At 35.3% G+C, this 23,385-nt stretch overlaps 1 pseudogene; it reads right to left on the bottom strand.

Moving 5' to 3' along the window:
* Nucleotides 1–20,473: 20,473 nt before the first annotated feature.
* On the bottom strand, nucleotides 20,474–21,765 carry LOC145036266 (akuammiline synthase 1-like; annotated as a pseudogene).
* Between the last annotated feature and the right edge of the window lie 1,620 nt (nucleotides 21,766–23,385).

The raw sequence follows: 23,385 nt of genomic DNA, 5'->3' as shown, positions 1-23,385 counted from the left end.
AAAAATGTGTTTTATTTTAAAGCATTACCTTGTGATGGTGTGTATGAAACTGTGTCGATTGTAGACAACTTAGGAAATAATGTGTTGTATATTGATTCTTCTACTAGCCTAGATAAGGCATCATTGTGGCATTGTTGTCTTGGACATGTAAACAAGAAATGCATAGGCCAACTCCAAAAGAGTGGAGTCTTGGAATCATTCGACCTTAAATCGGATGATAGTTGTGAATCTTGTCTACTTGGAAAGATGACAAAATCACCCTTCTCTGGAACTTGTGAAAGGGGTGAGGGTTTGTTGGACCTAATACATACTGATGTATGTGGACCATTCAAAACCGCCACAAGGGATGCTAATCGGTATTATGTGACTTTTATTGATGATTTTAGTAGATATGGATATGTCTACTTAATCAAACATAAGTCAGAAACCTTTCAAAGGTTTAAGGAATTCAAATAGGAAGTAGAAAATCAATTGGGCAGGAACATTAAGATGGTTCGATCCGATCGAGGTGGTGAGTATCTTAGTACCGAGTTCCTTGACTATCTTAAGGAGTGTGGGATTGTCTCACAATTGACTCCTCCCAGGACACCACAGCTAAATGGTGTAGCTGAGAGGCGTAATCGAACCTTGTTAGACATGGTTCGCTCCATGATGAGTCGAGTTTCGCTACCATTATCTTTTTGGGGGTATGCCTTAGAGACTGTCGCCCATATCCTTAATCTAGTCCCTACGAAGAAGGTTACCAAAACACCTCATGAGATGTGGACTGGGAAGGTTCCCAATTTGGACCACATCAAAATTTGGGGTTGCGAAGCTTTCGTGAGGCGTGAAACTCATGATAAGCTTGAACCCCGAAGTGAAAGGTGTATTTTCATCGGCTACCCACAAAAATCCTTCGGTTACCTCTTCTACAGACCCAGTGAGAATGTGGTCTTTGTAGCAAGAAGAGGGGTCTTTCGTGAGAGAGAATTTATAAGCCAAGGAGACAGTGGGAGGCAAATTGATCTTGAAGAAATTCAAGAATCAATTGGTGAAGGAACCTCAGACACTAGCAATCAACCTGTGGAGGAAACTCCTGTTGATCCAGCTGACGAGTCTGTACCTCCGAGGCGTTCCACACGGGTTAGGAACACACCTGCGTTTTATTATGGGTTTCATATTACTACGGAAGGTGATACATTTATCAGTGATAGTACACTGGTAAATTTGGATGAATATAGCAGTGTTAAGGAAGCCATGGCAAGCCCGGAGTCTGCCAAGTGGAAGGAGGCTATGGACAGCGAGATACAGTCCATGTATGACAATCAAGTTTGGAACTTGGTTGACAATGTACCAGGCCGTAAAATAGTTGGGTGCAAATGGATCTTCAAGAAGAAGAACGACATGGAAGGAAAAGTGCATACTTATAAGGCTCGACTGGTTGCGAAGGGTTTTACTCAGACTCAGGGTATTGATTATGATGAAACCTTCTCACCGGTAGCAAAGATTAAGTCTATTAGGACTATGCTAGCCATTGTTGCATTTCATGATTATGAAATATGGCAAATGGATGTCAAAACCGCTTTTCTTAATGGAAAGTTGGCTGAGGATGTGTACATGAATCAGCCATAGGGTTTTGTCAGTGCAGAGTACCCTAATAGAGTATGCAAGCTTGAGAAATCCATTTATGGATTAAAACAAGCATCTCGTAGCTGGAATCTTTGTTTCGATGAGAAGGTCAAAGATTTTGGCTTCTCTAGAAGTGAAGATGAGTCTTGTGTGTATGTCAGAGCTAGTGGGAGTATAGTTAGCTTCCTGGTACTGTATGTGGATGACATACTACTTATAGGAAATGACATCCCAACCTTTCAGGAGGTTAAGTCCTGGCTTGGGAAATGCTTTGCTATGAAGGACCTAGGGGAAGCTGCGTATATCCTAGGGATAAGGATATTAAGAGAAAGGAGTAAAAGACTAATTGGACTTAGTCAAAGTACCTACTTGGATAAGGTGTTGAAAAGATTCAACATGCAGAATTCCAAGAAAGGAGATTTACCGATCCAAAGCAACACCAAGCTGGGTAAGACTTAGAGTCCGAGTACAGAGGCAGAGATAGCTGAGATGAGCCAATTACCGTATGCTTCCGCTGTTGGCTCGTTCATGTATGCTATGACTTGTACCCGCCCTGATGTGGCCTTTGCTTTGAGCATGGTCAGCAGGTATCAGGGGAACCCTGGTAAAGCTCATTGGACTGCGGTAAAGAACATTCTCAAGTACCTGCGGAGGACTAAGGATTGGATCCTTACCCTTGGTGGGATTGATGACTTAAGAGTATTAGGGTATAGTGATGCTAGTTTTCAGACTGATAGGGATAACTTTCGCTCTCAGTCAGGCTGGGTCTTTACCTTAAATGGAGGGGCAATCTCTTGGAAGAGTTCCAAGCAGGAGACGGTGGCTAATTCGACTTGTGAATCAGAGTATATAGCAGCGAGTGAAGCAGCGAAGGATGCGATATGGCTAAAGAACTTCATCGGAGACCTTGCAGTTGTGCCAGCTATTAAGGAGCCTATGGAAATTTTCTGTGACAACAATAGTGCGGTTGCTTTAGCTAAAGAACCGAGAGATCATGGAAGATCCTGACACATTGACAGAAAATATCACTTCATAAGACACAAGATAGAAGAAGGACTTCTCGTCGCAAAGAGGATATCGTCAGATGAGAACCCTGCGGATCCCCTTACAAAGGGACTGACGAGGGCTAAGCATTTTCAGCATGCGAGGCGCATCGAGCTGAGGGACGATATTAGTTTTACAGATTAGATAGATTCTCTGAAACTTGTAAAATGTAATCGACATTTGATGATGAATAAAATTGTGATTTATTTATGAGTAAGGAGTTGCTATCATTGTCAATTATTTACAATTGTTTCAGCTTTGCATGTTTTGACTTCCAGAATAATTAATTTATTCAAACCTCCACAATCGGTCATACGTCGGAAGTAGGTATGAATCAAGATTGTTATGAATTGGGTTTATAGATGGCTAAAGGTGTTTAGACATGGAAATGGTTGCTACAACGTTCATGAGTACTCATAAGTTATGAGTATTGGAATAAACCCACGCTCACTTGTATCACTTCATGGAATTTATCTCGAGTGATCGTGAGACGGTAATATCATATAAGTCTTCAAACCTAGAGATATGAGTTGTTACCTATGAGTTGGTTGTGCATTAATTGCACGTAAACGCATCAGTAACTTGATGTTATAAAACGTGCCTTTGTGTACAATTCAACAAGTAGTATAACAAGTATATGAGTCAAAGTTTATCTGTTCCTTCTAAAAATAGAAGCGATATCTGGGCCCCTCGATGATTTTGTATTGACCCATGTACGGGGCGCGGTCAGAACTAAATTGATGTGTTCAGTTGAGTTCTTTGTCAAACAAATCGGAAATCAAGAAACAACTGCCAGACAATAAGCAAGACATAGTTCCATGTGTTTGTCCGGCTGATATCATGAGAACAGAGGATTGTATGATCACTTATATTAAAATGGCGCTTCATAGTTCAACAGTGTTTTCGAGAGCTACGATTGCTGGTTGGTTCCTGAAGTAATAGGCAAATACAATTATTAGACTTATCCAAGTGGGAGTCTATTGGATAAGGTGTCTAAGTCCATAACTTATTTGGTATATACTTGACCCGACCGGCATGGTCCATTTGGGTTGCATTTCATCCAAACTATTTATGGATACTTTTATGAGAGTTATACACATATTATTATTAATATATTATAAGTTATAATATATTAATATGAAGTCATGTTATTTAATTAGTCTTAGTCTTAAATTAATTATGAATTAATTTAGAGATTAAAAGGAAGACTAATTAGATTGTGGGCTATTGATTTTATATGGTGTGGGCTAACACCCATTTGTTAATGGGCTAGGCTTGTATGGAAGTCCATGGATGATCCATGGAGCTTTTAACCCATGGATCCTTGGAAAGGGAAAGGTCATGGGTTATTAGGGTTTCACCATAATCATGTACACTATATAAGCATGCTTATGTTGCATGAAATAGCCACTAGTGTGTGTGTTTGTGTGTGGCCAAAAATTGTAGTGTGTGTACACTCTCTCAAAGTTTTCCAAGAGTTTGTGGTGATTTGTGATTCCATTTGAGGCATTCACACTATTGGTGCTTGGCCCTCAAACTCCTTAAGAATCAAACTCATCAAAAAAAGGTATGTAATCTCATCTAACTCTTTTATGTTTAAAAGTACCCCATGCCATGTTAAATAGGTTATGAACCTTGGAAAATTATTATTTTGCATGTATTTAGACAAACATAGATCCAAGGTTTATTAGGGTTGCATGCACACTTAGGAAGTGTTAGATTGCTCAAAACCCAACAATATGCACTCTTCATCAGTCGGTCGATAATTATTCAAAGGTTATCATTCACAGTTTTCTTCTCCTCTTTCAATGTATTAACTGTATAAGCCGGATAAGTAGAATATCCCTTCGACATAATTTACGACTTTTTAAGAAAGAATTTATTACTTTCATCGTAGACATAAATAGGATCTTCCCTTTCGATAGGGATGCATATCATCTCTTTCTAGATCAAGAGCTTTGCATGGTTCTTTAACAATCAATCCATGTTGAGAATAATATCAAAGATAGGAATTAGGTTAGCAGGAAGATTATAACTTTCAATTCCTATAACACTAACTCTATAGGCTTTATCAGCAAGTAATGATATATTTCCTATGTTATCTATATGAAATGATTGGATAACTGTGTAACAAGCAATTTGAAAAGAATATGCGAATTTATAAGTCACAAAATAATCTGAGGCATTGAAATCAAATAAGATGTGAGTAGATCTAGAGTTTACGAGAAAATTACTAGTCACAACATTCGAGTTTTAACTTACTTCCTTTGTGGTAATCTAAATGTACGATATTTAGCTTTTAGTTTGACAAACGATTGTCAAATTCTTCAAACTTCCTAATTACTGGCGGTCTTCAAATTTACACCCGCTCTTCATTCTTTATTGAACATTCGATCCTAATCTTTGAGTTAAAACTCAATTCTCATTGCAGACTCCTACTCCTTGGTTTATAGACTAAACCCAAGATAAGGTCTTTATTTTTGCTATAATGACAACTCGAATGGTCATATGCTAATGACCTTTGATTTTATCTCGCACAAGACACATAACGATCCAAACTCTTGTATTAGAATCAGATCGAATAAATCGAGCTGATAGAATAAAGAAAATGAAAAGAGTTTGATCAACACGTAGATGCTTTGGAACAGAAAGCATAGCACCACGTATCTCTAATTCGTGCTTTCGGACCTACATATCTTTTAGCTTTTGGCACCTCCTCCTTTTTAGTTGGAGTACTCTTTGATTGTTGAACGGCAACTTGACTCCCCGCCATTTGATTAGTAAGTGTAGGGCGGATACATTTCTTGTGGCCAGTAACACCACATAGCAAGTCACATCTCTGGCTAATGATTGCTCAATTCTTTAATGAAGATTGTTATATTTCTATCGACTATCTCAACCATTTACTTCTTCAGTATTCCTACTAATGTTTTGTCACTATATAAGACATGGTTCTCTGAACCAATTAACTCCTTTCGCGGATTTATACTAATCGGACTTGATTCTTTATGACATTAAGATTTGAACGATAATTATCTTCTTACTCATTACCGAAACGAAGGTAACAACACACATGAATAAAACGAAATCATTTACTAGCTTGTTGGTAACCTTGTGACTTTTTCCTGATCCAAGTGTGAGTCATGCACTTCCAGTAGTATAGGCCTTTACTACTATTCACACCTACTCATACTCGTCCCATGTATTGTCTCGTAGTTCCCAAGTCACCATTCAAAAGTTTTCACAAAGCAACTTATCACACATGAACGTGTTCAAACAAATACATACAACAGTTTCTCCTAGACTCAACTAGGGTTTTCAGGTTTTTATCAAACATATATTGGATTACCTATACTCGCCTTCTAGGATTCTTCCCATGCATATGCTTGATTTAATATATCCTAATACTTTTCCATAGGTCGATAGAATTTTACTTCCATTTCTTCATACTAATTTTTTCTTGAGTAGTGTCTACTCTACAAGACACACTATTCCAAAATTTACTTTAGTAGCATGGAGATAAACGGTCTTCTACTACTTGCATCATCTTCTAACTCATGCAATCCATCATGCACTTTTGTTCATTTCATTATTTTTCCTTGACATCGTTATTCTTGTATCTGAGTAAGTATAAGTCTATTTCATAGGATTCTATCCTAAGAAGTCTGCATCATAGCTGCATCTCAGCAAGCTTTACTAGTTTCAACTTGGTTCTCTGTCACTGACTACAAGATCTCTTCATACGATACCATGGGTGTATTTCTTCTTCAATTAAGCATTCTACCTTACTTAAACAAGTAAGTTGCTTAACCATTTACCACTAAATGACTCTATTCACCATCCCAATCTTGTATGTTAAAGTCGGCTTAACACACAATGGAACTTTATATCACAAAGTCTTGGCCTATTGAGTTTGAAAACTTCATTAGCCTTTCTTTTGAACTTTATTTAATTCTTCTAAATCTTGCACAATATTCATTGTGATACTGTCGAAGTACTGATCACCATCTTCGGTTCTTTTGACTCTATTAAACAATCACTTCTTCAATCTGAACAGCAGTAGAACAACTTCGTGGATTTGTACCAACTCATGTATCTTGTCCAAACGTGTTTCAAACGCACATCTTTCTTCCAAAGATGTTATTATATATCAAACATACTTTAAATGTATATTACCACTCTATTGGTATTTATACACTTATTACGATAACAATTCATATTTATTATTTTATGATATCTTGCGATTGTTTATTTATAAACTTATCGATGTCAACTATCATAAGTCTCTTTATCACTTCGAAAAATTCTATTATGAAAATTCTTAAAATTTTCTAAACCATGGTCAGCAACAGACCTTAAGCTTTCTCACATAATAGAATATAAGGCATATCTCTTATCTATATTCATTTATCATTTAGCACATAATAGAATATAAGGCATATCTCTTCTCTATATTCATTTATCATTTAGCACATAATAGAATATAAGACATATCTCCTCTTAATATTCTAGTGCTTGCCTCCATTAGGTATTCAACCTAAAATATATCGTATCATCTTTACTTAGAAATTATTAAAATTTCTAATTCACTTAAACTAATTTTTTTAAAACTCTGAAGTAACTTAATATCTTAGAATACTAGGGTTTATCACTACCCAATCCCCCACTTAAATATTTCCTATGGTTTGTATCCATATACTTATTATGAATCAGCTCATATATTGAGCTTCCAACAATTTAAGTCTAAATACCAATCCGTGATATTTAGTTCACTTAAACCATTGCTCTGATACCATGATTGAAAGACCCTAACTTTCGTATTTATGAAAGACCCAAACTTTCATACTATTTCAAAAGATTTCTTAAGTTACTTCCTCAAAACATGCTACATGCATATTTATAAAACAATATTTTATATTGATAAAGTGATTACAAAGGATTAGATACAAACCGACTAAATTTTATTACAATTTCATGTCTACCCAGGAATCTACTATTCATATACATACATGAACATTAAAAATACAGAGAAATACTATTAACTATTCTAAATCTTTCAGCTGTATAAAGTTATATTGGAATACTCATCACCTGCAATTGTTAAATATTGAGAGGAATAAGCGATAACGCTTAGTGAATTCAATAAATAGATACAATATAATCTTATGCCTTACATATACCAATATGACAGAAGCAGAAGGGAACAAGAAGACATATGTGAAATCATGTGACAAGCGTTCATATCAATCAAAGACTTTATTCAAAGATATACTTTTCAATGAGACATAACGATTTCAATACTTGATATGCATCAATAAAGCTTTGGCCCAATTGCCACAGAAGACATATAATTTCTGATTAACAATATGATAGATTTCAGGTTTTCATGCCCTGTTTAGCATTTCAGTAGATTTCAGGTTTTCATGCCCTGTTTAACCATTTCGGTAGATTTCAGGTTTTCACTCCCTGTTTAACCATTTGCTAATACCATAGAATAGAGTTCAATACCCATACGGAGTCATGCTCTACATGGTCAGAGGCTACATACCATTCCTATCAAACCTTATGGCAATGCCATAGAATAGAAGTCATTCTCTTACGGAGATATGCTCTACATGGCCAGAGGCTACGTACCAGTACCAATGTGAATCTAAGTCCTTTCACTAATCACATGGTCAAAGGTATTATATTTTTTATAAACATAGCAAATAAAATAACACGGAAGAATAACTCAGAATAATAACACTGAGAAGCACATAGCACATATAACACATAACATACAATTGTTCCTATATATTGAACTCACCTTAAGTTAACCGAGGGTTAAAATAGTAATTTGGACAGCATTTCGGCTTTAAATATGACTTTCTATGTTGAAAACCGGGAGCTTAATTGAAAACCGGGCTCTGCAAAGGTACGGTTTCAAAACCGAAAAGATAAAATTTTCGGGCTTCTCGGGGGTCTCGGGATGTGTTTCGGGTGCTAAAATTGATATCTAGGCTTCAGGAAAAGTCAAAATAGTGAAAATATGGAAAAAGGGGCTAAAATTGAAAATTTTCAAATTCCAGCCGGGAGGGTTCGCACCCTCCTATTTATAGGGGCAAGGTTCGGATCCGGAGGGGCAGGTCGCAGCAGCAGCGAAGACCACGCAGCAGCCGGAGCGAGATCGGTGGCCATGTGCGAGGCTTGGAGTGGTGACACGAAGCTGCTCGGTGGAGAAGGCGGTGCGAAGTGCGTAGGCGAGACGTGTCTCGCGTCGGACTGGCCACCGATGCGAGACGTGTCCCCTTCCTGCTGGACCTCAGCCTCGGCGAATCTGCTTGTGACACTTGCTGACTTCGGATTGGCCACGTCTCCGGTGACGCACCTGCTTCGTGCGAGGTGACATGGCCGGTACTATTCATGCGAAATTCTTCGGTTTTCGTGCCCCGAACTTCTAAAATCCATAACTTTCGCATACGAGCTCCATTTTTTACGTTCTTTATATGCACGTGTAGCTAAAATTACGCTCTACAACTTTTGTTTAGACTTTGTCCGCTAATTTTGACTTTATTTTTAATATTATTATTTTTAACAGATCGGGACAGAAAAATCCGTTAAAAATTCATAACTTCTTCATCCGACATCCGTTTTCGTCACACTTTTTACCGTTGTACTACATATGACAAGACCTTCGATTCTCGTTTAGGATGTATCGGTCAAATATCGCTCGATCTAAAATTCGAGTTTTTAGCTGTCTACTACTAAGTTGAAACTTCGAAAAATCATAACTTCCTCATACGAAGTCAGATTTTGGCGTTCTTTCTATCGAATTTCTCAGCTTAATGAATACTACGACTTTCATTTAGATTTATAAGGCTAAAAAGTAGTTTATCAAAAACTCACTTTTTACGTCATTCGGCGCCGTGCCGGTTTTGTCGCGGATCTTCGGTTGGTCATAACTTCTTCGTTATAACTCGGATTTCAACGAGGTTTTCGCTTACAAGTTTCTAACGAGATTCTCTAGAACATCAAATAATAAAATTTTACTTATTTAAAATTTTATATTTTCGCTAAATTTCACTATTTGGCTTTTAATTGGAATCTCATAAGACTTTGAATATTTTATGAGTGATTCTAAACATAGTTTTACTTCATTTCTAGTAAAAACTATCCGTGAGAACTCAACACTCAATTTCACATAATATTATTCTCTTTTATAATTTACAATACACGATTTCAAAACGTGTATGTTACAATTACTTTAAAAGATTTAAATTTATATTAATATTAAATCTTGGGGAAATTTAAAAGTAATTATAAAAGTTTAAATCGTCCGAACAAGTCACAACATTCATAAGAGAACAAAAGATCCACACAGGTGAGCTATGATGGCTTAGTACGTACATCACGGGTATGCATAGCTAAGATTTTGCAGAATTAGAGTGAGTGATTTCGTCTTACTTCCTGTTCCTTGTCTAGTCGTGGATTTCGGGTAGAGCCACTCAGTCGACCATCTTATTCATCTTAATTATACATAACTGGTACGTGCCAAGTGATCATAGATGTACCAAGAAGAGTCATAATATAAAGTATCGTCACTAGTTCTCAAAGGACTCTCACTTCTAGTGCTCGCTTATTGCCATACGTCTTTTGGCAGTGGTACTATCGAGTAAACACTGGAAAGCCTACATAGAATTCATTGTCTAGTATACTCAAGATACACCATCGTATAACGAACATTTCTTTCAAATCGGCCTAACATTTGTCTCTATAAGGAGTTCTGACGTTGTCATTCGTCATGGATTGGTGTGGTCCTCACCATACCAATTTCATGTGATCAGAAGACTTTCACCATAACCAATCGACTAACGAGACCCTCATCACTCGTAACGACAAACCAAATCATACCTCAAAACCATCTCCCTCGCATTCTCGACCCCGAAGTACTCATGCGAGGAATACCTTGCCCTCCGAAACCTTGCTGATGTTCACGCAACAAACCTTCCATAAACTACCACTCGTCCTGCAGGTCAAGTTCGAGCACAGAGGCTAAGGACAAATACGGTTAATCTATCACTACTAACTGTATACGCGAGTGTAGTATATAATCAAGATTTTGCGAACTGAGAATGTGTGCTTCCGCCCTATCTCCCATTCCTTGTCTGGTTATGGACCTAGGGTAGAGTCGCACATCCGACCGTCTTACAAATTTTAATTATATACGACTTGTATAAACAAGGTAATGATAGATGGAACATGTATGAATCCTATCATGAACTTCAAGGCAAAGTTGCCCAGGTCTACGAGTGGGTATTCTACCATTCAAAGGACCAAAACCCCAAGAGTACTGCTATGAAAGCTAATTTCAAGACGAAATTCCATCTAACAGGGGGATGATGTCACAACCCAAAAAATTTAGTTTTATAAAAGTCAACTTTGGTCAAACTTATTTCTTCCATTATCTTAAATGAGGTGGATTATTGGTTTATGAATTTTGAAGCCTAGTAACTAAGTGTGTTATAGTTTCGAAGGGAAAAACCTTAGGAATCGAGAACCCTCACATGGACTATAAAACCATCACAGTCGTGAACCACCGAGCCGTGAACCTGCGAAGCCATGAACCACTTCGGACTGTATCTTGATTGCTTATTATGTCTTTGTACCAATAAATTGTATCTTAAACATGACACTTTGAATAGAACATAGAAATGAGCTTATGAACTTTAATAAGTTTAGTTTAAGGAACAAAAGGATCTTTTTATAAACTTATCTGTCCGAAGTGGAATGTTTGCTTTGCGCCTCACTTCATGTTCCTTGTTTAGTGGTGGGCTTGGGGCAGGTTTACTCATTCGACTGTCTGTTCGGTCTGGTTTATATACAAGTTGTATGTATTAGGTAATCATAGGAGGTTGGTATCGTCGTATCAGGATGTCAGAACAACCAAGTCATCAAATAGTCTAACTTATCAACAAAACTAGATAACATTACAGTAAGTACAGTAGTTGTACTTGTGCTTTTCAATCTTGGAACAACATAGACAACCAGTCAGTTTTATAGAAAATATAGGATTTTCTATGGTAAACATCATTCTTTTAAGATAAACAACTTTCAGTAGAACTTTCTGAAAATAATAGCATTCTTACCAAAAACAATGTTTCATAATAGAGTTAGTGAAATTAGAAACTTATCTGTAAAAGGTTTAATATGTATTATTAAACTAGTATAACATAAAGGACCTTAAATGGTTAATTCTATAATTCCTTGGTTTATACATAAGGGTTATATATGATTAATATCCGATAGGCAGTGGAATGTGTGGCTTCAGCCTTACTTCCTATTCCTTGTTTGGTTGTGGGCTTAGGGTAGATTCACACATTTAACTGTCCGCTCAATATAACCTCAGTGATTATAGAAAGAACTATTGTGGTTACCATTTTTACTAAAGGACATATATGAGTTTCTTAAGGAATGTTTTCTTCAAATATAAAAGATCTATTACAGTTAACTCCGTAAGCACCTAATGAATACGCTAGGGTTATATACAATGAAGATCTAACAAACAATGGGATGTGTGACTTCCGCCTTACTTCCTGTTCCTTGTTTAGTTGTGGGCTTAGGGTAGACTCACACAATCGATTGTCTATTTACTCCGGTTTGTATATAACTTGTATCGATTAAATGCTCATAGAAGGAATTGTAAGAGTCATTTTCACTTATCTTTCATCACATCAGAATATATAGGATTTTCTGGAGGAACAGGCGAACTTTTCTAAAAGAACTTAGAATAGATTTTTTTTTATAACGAAAATGCTTTTGAACTCACCAGCTTAAATGTTGATCTACTCTTTCAAAATAACTTGTATTCCCAGGAAACTAGTAGACAGGTACACGCTCAGGGATTCAGAAAATGGAGCATAGTAGCTTCATGTCTTTGTTTTGTTAATTACTTTTGGAGTCAATATTTTGTGAATCAAACATATATAAAAACTTTAATATTAATGAAATGGTTGTTTGTTATATTGATTACTATGATGCATGTGTTGTGACACTGAGCATGACGTCCTCCTCTTCCCTGAACGTTTCCACCGTTTCGATTTGGAAGTGTGACACTCGGTTCAATACATTGATAATCTTTTTATAACTCGACCTGGACGATTTGATGGTCAAGGGCAGTCTGGTTGGTGGGACTCTTGCAAACAGGTCATGACATCTTTTTATTACAATGCAAAAAACAATATATTTTCATTCAATTGTTTATTCTTTATATATATATATATATATATATATATATATATATATATATATATATATATATATATATATATATATATATATATATATATATATATGGATCTTATTTTTATTACAACAAAATACTTTAACAAGTCAATCCAATTATATATAATGGTGGAAATTGTTTTTCATTCAGATTACGTACCAACTTATATTTTGATAGATTTGTCATATTGGAGTCTAGCTAGTATTGTAATAACAACAAAGGAAAATTTAATGATCATATTATATGATAAACAAACAAGTAAAAATCAATTATAATTAATCATAATTAAGCCTTATTTCTTAAGTTTTAAACCTTTTTAACTACTGACTATTTGTTGAAGTATTTTATCTAGCACTTGTGAATATACCCCACAATACGTAATCCCGTCATCCAAAATAAATTAAGTTATTATTTGATCACATATAATGGGTTTATGAATTTTCTTTTAGGCTCTGGGTTTTCACCATTGCAATGGCCTTCACGTCACGAGTGTAACCTCTATCAATAGCCCGAAAAATCATATATCTATAAAAGCTTCCAATGGAGCCATCTTCTCTAACATCAACATAACTGCGCCCAAAACGGCATTGACATATCTGATTCAAACGGTGTTCATGTTACTGGTGGACACATTGGGACTGGTACAAATTTCTTATTGCTCAATATATATATATATATATATATATATATATATATATATATATATATATATATATATATATATATATAATTAAGATTAGATGCATTAGATAACAACAATTTATTAATTGCAGCATCATTATGTCATTGTTGTTTTGAAAATTTTGGATAGTATGAAAATCATTTACAAGCCGATGAATGGTGTAGTTGAGTAATTCTTTCAACATATATAATCTTAATAAGAAAAAAAAAAAAAAAACTTGCACGTACATTATAATCACGTATGTAATATATGCAATGAAACAAACTTTAAAAAATAAATAAATAAATACATAAACTTATATAATGTATGTTGTTATATATTTCTTGCCTTTAATATTTTTACTTGAAGTAAAGCATTATTTCTAACACTATTTTTTTATTGTTTAGGGGATGATTGTATCGCAATCAATGGTGGTAGCTTCCACATCACTGTTGACGGTCTATTTTGTGGGTCGGGTCATGGCATAAGGTTTGTTGTACAACATTCGATAACAACTTAATCACAAGAATTCTATCATGGTTGTCGCTGCTAGAAACCTGGGTGAATTCCTACGACAATTAGTGCTAAAAAATTTCAGTCGAAAATTAGTGACAAAATTCCGACGTAATTGTGACAAACATAAAAACCCTAATTTTAGTGACAGACTACTGACAAAAGAGCGACGGAAATAAATTCCGTTGGAAACCCGTCCGTGATTACCGACAGAATGTAAACGAAATACTAGACTTGGGCCATCCATTAGTTTTCCGTCGGTTATCACCGACGGATTTCTTACGGAATTGTTTTTTTAGAACATAAATCAACTTTTGTATACTAATATTCTAAAAATATTTCAATTATCGATATTATTAATTGTGTAATTCTTTCTTTTTATAATGAAGTATATATATATATATATATATATATATATATATATATATATATATATATATATATATATATATATATATATATATATATATATATATATATATATATATATATATAATAATTCAATTTACTAATTATTATAGTATAAGTAATTTTGTTATTACTTATAATTATTACGAAAATTATAAATTGTTCTTTTAGGAAATAAGTAATTTTTTTTGTTAGTATTATTATAAAAATAACTCAAGTATTATTAATAATAGTAGTTAACAATTCACTTTTTTATAATTATCAACTAAATAAATCCAACTTTTTATTACTATTATTAGTATATATTAATAGTTTAATTACTTATATATTACTAGTACTTAAATAATTATTTATTTTTTAATTATAATAATATAATAATTGTAAGTCGCAAAATGATACGATGTACCAATCAAATTCACTAAGATGGTGCGGAATACCAATCTAGTGAGTGACGCAAGATGTAATATGGAATAAGAACAAGATGGTTAATCTTCAATGCACACTATTTTTGAATAGTCAAATACATAAGATTCTTGATTACACTTGGTTCTCTTTTGTTTCTCTCCAAATCACTTTCTAAGCTTATGGAAGCCCCCGAAAAACGTCTCTCACACCTTACAAGGGTAAAATAACACTATTTATACCTAGACCTAACAACAAAGGCCCGACCCAAAACCCAAACAAACCAACATTAAGCCTAATAGCTTATGAAAAGCGAAGTGTAAACTACAATTTATGAAACAACAATCTTCCCCTTGGTTTATAGCTTTCTTTTCTTATGACCTAACAAACCCCCATGGGTCTGTGGCATTCTTTTCTTTTCAATCTTCGCTTTGTTCTTGGCTTCAGATTTTATCTTCGATTTCTTCACAACTTCAAGATGGACAAATGAATTCTGCATGAGTGAATTTATCTTGAATAGTTGGATTTCCTTTTAAGAATTTGAATTTCAACTACCCCTGGGCCCTCAGTACGAGTCTGGAATGCCTATCGGGCCCTCAGCTCGTATCTGGAATGCCATCGAGCCCGCAGTACGAGTCTGGAATGCCTACCGGGCCCTCAGCTTGTATCTAGAATGCTCTCGGATTTGTTGGCTACCGCACGAAGCAGTACAACCTCAACCCACCCCATATAACATGTCGACATGTAACACATAAATGCACATACAGGTAATCAATCAGTATCACAGGCAGTCCTACAGATCTACCCGACTAGCACATCAACTGGCATGCATTACTAACTCAAACTCAACATAACAATAACTACTAGGATATCAAATCCAATGGCCCGACCTTGGTGCCTTAGACCCCTTAGTATAGTGAGGATAACTCACCTCGCAACTGTCGTCGGAAATAAGAAAGCTCAACTCCCGGGTCCAACATGAACTTCACCACCTAAAAGTACCACCCGACCTTTTTCATAAATCTCCCAATCCCAGAAACCCACAAAATTCAATTGGTCAACCCCTTGGTCCAAGTCAAAGTCCACAGTCAGAGTCAACAGTCCATGTTAACTCGACTCGCCAAGTGCAGGTCTCCGACTCGCCGAGTTCTTCCAGAGTTCGAGAAGTCGTGGAATCCTCGACTTGCTCGCCGAGGTCTCCTTTTAACTCATCGAGTTCATATACGGCCAAGATTTTGGGAGAAACCCTATCCAACTCTCCGAGTTTTCTAACACTCGCCGAGTTCAAGGCAATCTTCAACGAACTCGCCGAGTTGTTCATCCAACTCGCCGAGTTCATGGCCATCTTCAACGGAATCGCCGAGTCCATGCAGATCTTAATCCATGCAGAGTCCTTCATAACACCCATCCAGATCCGAAGCTATAACTTCAGATCTTAGCTTAAACATGGAGAGTCCTTCATAACACCCATCCAAGGGAGGTTCAAAGTGAAAAGAGCTTAAGGAATAGCCTAATACCTTCCAGAGAGTGTTGTCTGATGCAATCCCCTAGTTTTCCCGAGCTCCTGGCCTTACTTTTCCTTGCTTCTTCAAATGCTTCCTTCCAATGTTACTCCTTCAATCTTGGACACCAAAGAACACACACACACATTTTAGGGTTTGAGAGGGACAAGAAGCATAAGGGGAGGCTGGTGGAGGCCAATGATCCTTTAAATAGGGTGTAAAACCCTAGAATTTAGGGTTTCATCTGCCAGCTCCTACTCGCCGAGTCCTTTGGTGGACCCGCCGAGTAGGTCACTAAACACGCGATCCATTTCCACTGCTACTCAGCGAGTAGGGCAACCAACTCGCAGAGTAGGTCATAAGACCAAATATTCTTTAATTAAATTTATACCTGAAATCAGGACGTTACATTTTATGCATGTTTGTGTTGTTTATTTTATGCAATTATTATGTGTGGTTAATAAATTACTTTTTCACATGCTAAAATAATTTTGGACAAAATAAACATCACATGGAGTTTGGGTTTTTCAAAATTAGTCATAAGATGTAAGAAGCTATTATTTTAAAAATAAAACCAGGTTTTATAAAATCGTTAATAACGACAAATTTTTAAATACTCCAATATAAGTTTTAAAATGATGATTTTTTATAACTTATACAAACTCCAAATATATAAGTAATAAAATGAAGTTTTATTAAAGATATAAAAGGTTCAAATTCATTCAAACTTAATATCGGTTATTAAAATTGAATTGCGTCAAATTATATAAAAACTAATTTTTTATATAGAGCCTTTAAAAGTGATTTTCTTTTGAAAATTGATACCATGGTTTATTATATGCATGTAATAACCGTGATATCATATGTTTTTCAAACTAGAATTATAAAACATATAAAGACCCTTTTTACAAACCTCAAACCTATGGAATCATTTTGAAGAACACTCACACATGTCTTGTATGCACTAGTGGGATAAATCATACCTAACCACTTAGTGTTATTTTTTGATGGCCGGGGTGTATTCACGATTTCTATAACCAAGTTATAGGCCGATTATAAAAGTTTTTCAAATTGGACGATTTGATCGGAAATCTTTTGTGATAAAGGATACCTAAGCAAAAGAGTTCCAAGGCATAGATGGGATCAAACATGTCTAATTAAATTTGCTATTAGAGATCCCATAAATCTAGGAATTATATAGCAGGATATAATTGATAATCGATATCTACCGAGTTGAATTCAAATAGATGCGATAAAGGATACGTAACCATTTATTTGTTTTGCAACTTGGATCTTAGACTTCGATAATTAATTTTTTTGGAAACTGAAAGGGTATTAATTATTAAGATTGAATATTGAAAATACTAAACGATTTTTGTTAAAAAATTTTGTAGTTAAGTAATCCATTCTCATTACCACGTATTGTCATTTTCTTTAATGACTTAATGAAACAATAACATTCAATAGATACAACTTCAATGAATGAGTTCATGTCTTAAGAGACTATCTTGTAAGAGATATGAAATTGTATACCCTTAAAGGTCCTAGTCCTAAACTATTTGCTTTGAGCAATTAAAGCTGAACATAGTGAGGAAACTCACCTTTGAATCTGAACAATAGCTGACGAGGTCCCGACTCCGAATCTCAGCTCTAACCGATGCCTAACCATTAAAAAAAGAAATTCTCAAACATAATCCAGAATACCCAAAATACCCCCATGGGTCAAACTAGGTCAAACGGTTAAAAAGTCAAAAAGAGCCAACTCAGCTAACTACCACGTCATGGTAGCCCTTTACCACGTCGCGGTGTCAAAGATGAAAAAATAGTCGCGACCAGCCCCGCCACCACATCGTAGTGGCCTTGCCACACCGTGGTAACAGGTTTTCAGCAGTTTAACGCATTCAACTATTTTCATCGATTCTAAAGGGTCTCCAACTTACATTTGGTCCATAATAGGGTCTAGTGGATAAAGTTTCCAACTTACTCCAATAGAACCCTCCAAAGTGTATAGATCTCAACTTTAAGGTCCAAAACACTACATGGCTTAAGCAATAATCACTCAACCCATAAGGTTACTTGATCAAAAGCTCCAAAAGAGTCTCCAACACAAAACACATCATAATAATCGGTGTTTTTCCAGACATGCATGTCTTGAACTCTAATTAGGACAAAATAGGGCAAAAAGGCCAAGATTCCATGCATGGCCTCAAAACTCAAATCTAAGTCAGATCCAAGGAGTCAAAAGCTCCAAATGGCCTGGAGATTCAAAAAGTTGCAACCTTTATGAATTTCAACATTCCAAACTAACAAGCCATATAGAAAAGTGACAAAAATCCAAAGATCTAAAAATTAACTGATCAAGATGAAGACTTTATACCTCCTTAAGATGCTTGAGGAAGATAAACTCCTGGATCTACATTGCTTTGGACTCCCATTAAGATCATCCACCACCTTCTTCCTTAACAAGCATCAAACACCCACACTTGAGGCTTAAAACTTACACAAAGGATCTAGGGTTTGCAAGGGACGATTTGGAGAGATGGAGGTTGATGGGAGGGAGGCCATGAGCGGTTAAAAGGTTTAAATAGGGTTCAACTTTTAAAATTTAGGGTTTTCTCCAACAGCCGCCTCCACGTTGTGGCAAGAATCACCATGCCATGGTGGGTCATTAAACTCCCGCGAGCAAAAGGTTATCGCCACGTCTTGGTGAGGCTTCAACACGTCGTGGCCTTCAAAAAAAAATATCATACTCAGTCGCAAATAAATTTCTACCTAGAATCAAGTGTTACAACACGACAACATATTTTTATTTTTAACTAGAAACAGTAACGTATTTGTATTTTTCAACGTAAAACAACAATGCACTTATGTTAGCAGCATATATTTATTTTTAAACCGATACACCAACATATTTTATTTTTACACGTCACATCGGGTTCTTATATTTTTATATCTTTAAACGAGTAACAACAAAGACCAAAAACCAATTGTAGATATGTTTAACAACACCAATATACCTCTAAATTATAATATCACCGACTAAATATGGAGAAATAGAAAAATCAAGAGAAAAATAACCTCCACTGAGCAACCTACACACAAAGGCCTTCCGGAGTACTTGTAACAAGAACCATTCGTGGTTGACATGGCAAGGTGATAAGAATATGAAGACCACCCCTAATCATTGTTGTGGATTGTGGTGATGAGGTGGAGTGATGGACTATGGTCACGACAATAATTAACCACACCTAATAAGATTCTTCATCTTTCTATCTCTTTCTGTCTCTCCAAATTTTAAATAATTATAACATATTCGTTTTATTTAAATAATTAAAAAAATAAGAGGGATTTAGTTATGTGGAGTGATGAGTATACCATCTTAAAGCATTCACAATTATGAGTTCAATGAGATGGTTGAATGGGGTGGCAAATCTAGTTCTCATTCAATAGATGAAACACTAGCATAATGAGATGCCACCTTGGAATTCAATGGATTTGAAGTTCAATGACCACTGAACTCTTCAATGTTAAAGATGAATGTTTTCTAATCTTAAATACATACTATAATTAGCTTTTGTAACTTTCTATTGAACTCTCTAAAGTTCAATGCATTATAGGAAAAAAAAATTTGATGAAGTTGCATGGAATGTAAAAAAATGATGTGGCAATCCGTTGAACTTTATAGAGTTCAATGCATTGTAGATACCCTTAATATAGTTGTGTAACGTAATGAGGTGGCAATGATGTGGTGCCCACTACATTTATGATTACCGTGGTTAGTCTAGAATAGTGGTTGATGTAGGAACTTAAGGAGCAGTGGCACTAGTTAATTTTTCACTCAACATATACTTGGATTTGCTAGTGGTGAGCATGATATAATAAAACAAAGAGTAAAAATGTAGAATTGAAGCTACAACCAAAAATCTTTTTGTGTTTTTGAACCTTAGAAAATATTGAGTTTAGAGAGCTAGCATGTAAACCACTTAATGCTTTTTTTATTAATTCGCAAAACATATTTATATTAGTCGTTGCATGTTAATACAAAATAATAATATTTTTGTAACACATACATTTTTAGATGTCTTGAAGATAATTAACAAACTCTTTGTCCTTATGAAGAATGGCCATTTCTTCTTCTGGCAGATGCACATGTGCTGTAATACCATCTCCAGATGGAGTATCCATCAAAATGATAGTATTCTCATCCACATTTGGAATTCTTAATACAACTTCTTGTGGCTTGCCCCACCCAAAATCCACTTCATAAAATGGAACCCTACACACACTTGAACTATAATAAATATCACCCTGTAAAGTGGAGAACGTGTTTAACAACTTGTCAACTACTTCTTGCTCATCTCTCATTCCTTCAAGACCCAATTTCGCCTTCCTTACCTCAGAAATCACCTCACTCAACCTGATTTCCCCAAATTCCTCCATCTTTACTATCGCTAACGTGAATAAGTTTCCTGCTGCTGTTTCAGAATAGTTTTCAACAACCTTGTTCCTCATGTTCGTAGCTACAGACAAGCTTGATGGTTTCAAAGAATCTGACTTTATCGCGGCTGCTTTCACACTGCGTGTTTAAATATTAAAGACGTCAACACTTCAACTCGAGAAGGGTTCGTCGGAGCTTTTCCGGTGGCAGCAACCTTCTTCTTCAGCTCATTTAGTTTTGAATTAGGAAACACAAATATCCTCGTAGCATACTTTACTTTATCCAAATCCTTAATAACGAACTTAGGCAACCTAACGTTATTACTTGTAGAGGATGAGACGAAAGATGGATTTACCGGTGGCTGACAACGTGTAACAGTGGCCCAATGGTTGATGAAGTTGGCAAAGGTGGCTCCGTCAGCAAGCTTGTGCGACATGGACACAGCCACCGCTGCTCCACCACCAGCAAAATGGTTCAACTGGACATCGAGCAATTTAGGGCAAGAAGCACGAACAGTAGAGCTGAGACCATAAGGAAAGAGTTGGTCTAGGGTTTCGTTTTGCTCATTCTTGTGAATGAAGTCATCGAGTGGGATATCATTAAAAGCTTCAAGGAATTCAACCCCTTCGTCGTTGCAGTTGATGTAAGGTAAAAAAGGGGTTGGAATTCCACCTGCGAAGGGGTAGTATTGTGTTAAGCACTGTGATAAGGATTGCTTTAGGAGTTTGTTGTCGCCATTTTTGTAGTTCCGGTAGAAGAAAACAAATGGTGTGTGCATGTCGGGAGCAAACTGATCAAGCAACGAGAGATTATGAGTTTTCAGGTGCGGAGGTGTTGGGGAAGATGGTGTAATGGTTTCCTGAGATATGATTGTGTGAAGTTGTCTAATTTTTGCAAATGTTTGGAGCTTTTGTGTAATTTTGTTCATTATGGGAATGATTCAAGATTGTAAGTAGTATGCCGAATGCCGATGTAAACGTTTATACCAGACTGAAGTTGGATTTTAATAATTTTAAACTGTTGCAAGTTGGATTTTAATAGTTTTAATAAATAAAAGAAGTGCACAAGGATTTAATTAATTAATAATATAACTTGTGATATCATATGGTCCCTATGGTTTGTTTATATTGCGATCTTAGTACCTGGCAGAAAGCAATTCTAAAACGATTGCATTGCTTTTATGTATTTACTTTTTAATTAATTTTTTTTGTTATTATTTAAAAGTTAAAAGAAAAGTAATATGTCCCACAACGTAAGGAAAATGTCCAGTTTTTTCATTTCTCATATCCAGCCTCCAACAAGACGACCACCAAAATCAAATTTTGAAACCGATTTAAGGCCCAAGATAAAAAGAAAAAACGAGACCCTTTAAGATAAAGAAAATATTATATTTTGATAACTAGAATTAATGTATAAAGTAGTTTTTTTCTTTTACAATTCGTGTAAACTTACAATGTCTTACAAAATCTATTGTTTACTTTTGGCATTTTCTTGCAATTCTTTGAACAAATATCCAAAATTGTTAAAAGATAAAATGGGTGGGAGTGGCAAGACTGTGTCTAAAGAGCTAATAAAAGAAATAGTAACTTCATTTTGGATCTTCATTTTCATTTTAAAACCTAACAAGACGATGAAGTTTTTAACAATCAGATATTGACTTCATTCCATCTCACATTCTCGGATACCAATTACACATCTAAAAATTGGAACTTCAAAATTAGATATCATACCTTTAGAATAGATCTTCAAAATCAGATGTTAGCTGTTAAAACTTAAAAACAAAAAAGGAACTTCAAAATCAGAAATCGGGGGATTCAAAATCGTAACTCGGTAGCTTCATTCATGCAACCAAATATCTTTAGAAATTGAAACTTCCCTCATTTTCTTTTCTATTTGCAAATTTGTAGGTCTCTAACAAATGTAAATTAATTATATTATAAATAAAGATTATGAAGTGATTGAATTTGTTTTTAAGAATTAAAAAGTCATTTCGGTTTATTTTCATGCTTCCTTTCATCACGAGACACACACACATACACGCAAAAGCAAAATACCAACTATGAGACACAAACACACACATCTCAGCTAAAGTGTATTTGTTTATCTTGGTGTGTTTTTCATTTTATATAATCTAAAACTATATATATATATATATATATATATATATATATATATATATATATATATAGGGTTAGGTTATTTTGTTTTTACTAACTATTGTGTGCCAAAATGCACAGATCTAAACCATCGGATGGAATATAATCAAATGCCATGATTTGAGGGTCTATGGTAGTAGAATAGGATAGCATGTACCATATAATCACACAAATTTCATCATAAGGGCATTTTAGTCAATTAACCTATATTAAAAAAGGAAATTTTTGGATTTTTAGGGATGATTAATTCCTTTATTTTTTAAAAATCTGAATATTTTAAATTAATTCAAATTTAAAAATCCGATTTTATTCTGTCAGAATGATAGAATGTCAACCATAAACTAGTAAATGTATTTTTCAATTTTATTCTGTCAGAATGGCAGAATGCCAAA

The sequence above is a fragment of the Lactuca saligna genome, chromosome 3 (assembly GCF_052625555.1).
Source record: "Lactuca saligna cultivar CGN05327 chromosome 3, ASM5262555v1, whole genome shotgun sequence".
Taxonomy (NCBI): Eukaryota; Viridiplantae; Streptophyta; class Magnoliopsida; order Asterales; family Asteraceae; genus Lactuca; species Lactuca saligna.
The sequence above is the reverse complement of the archived record's forward strand: the minus strand, read 5'-3'. Positions and strand labels throughout refer to the sequence as shown.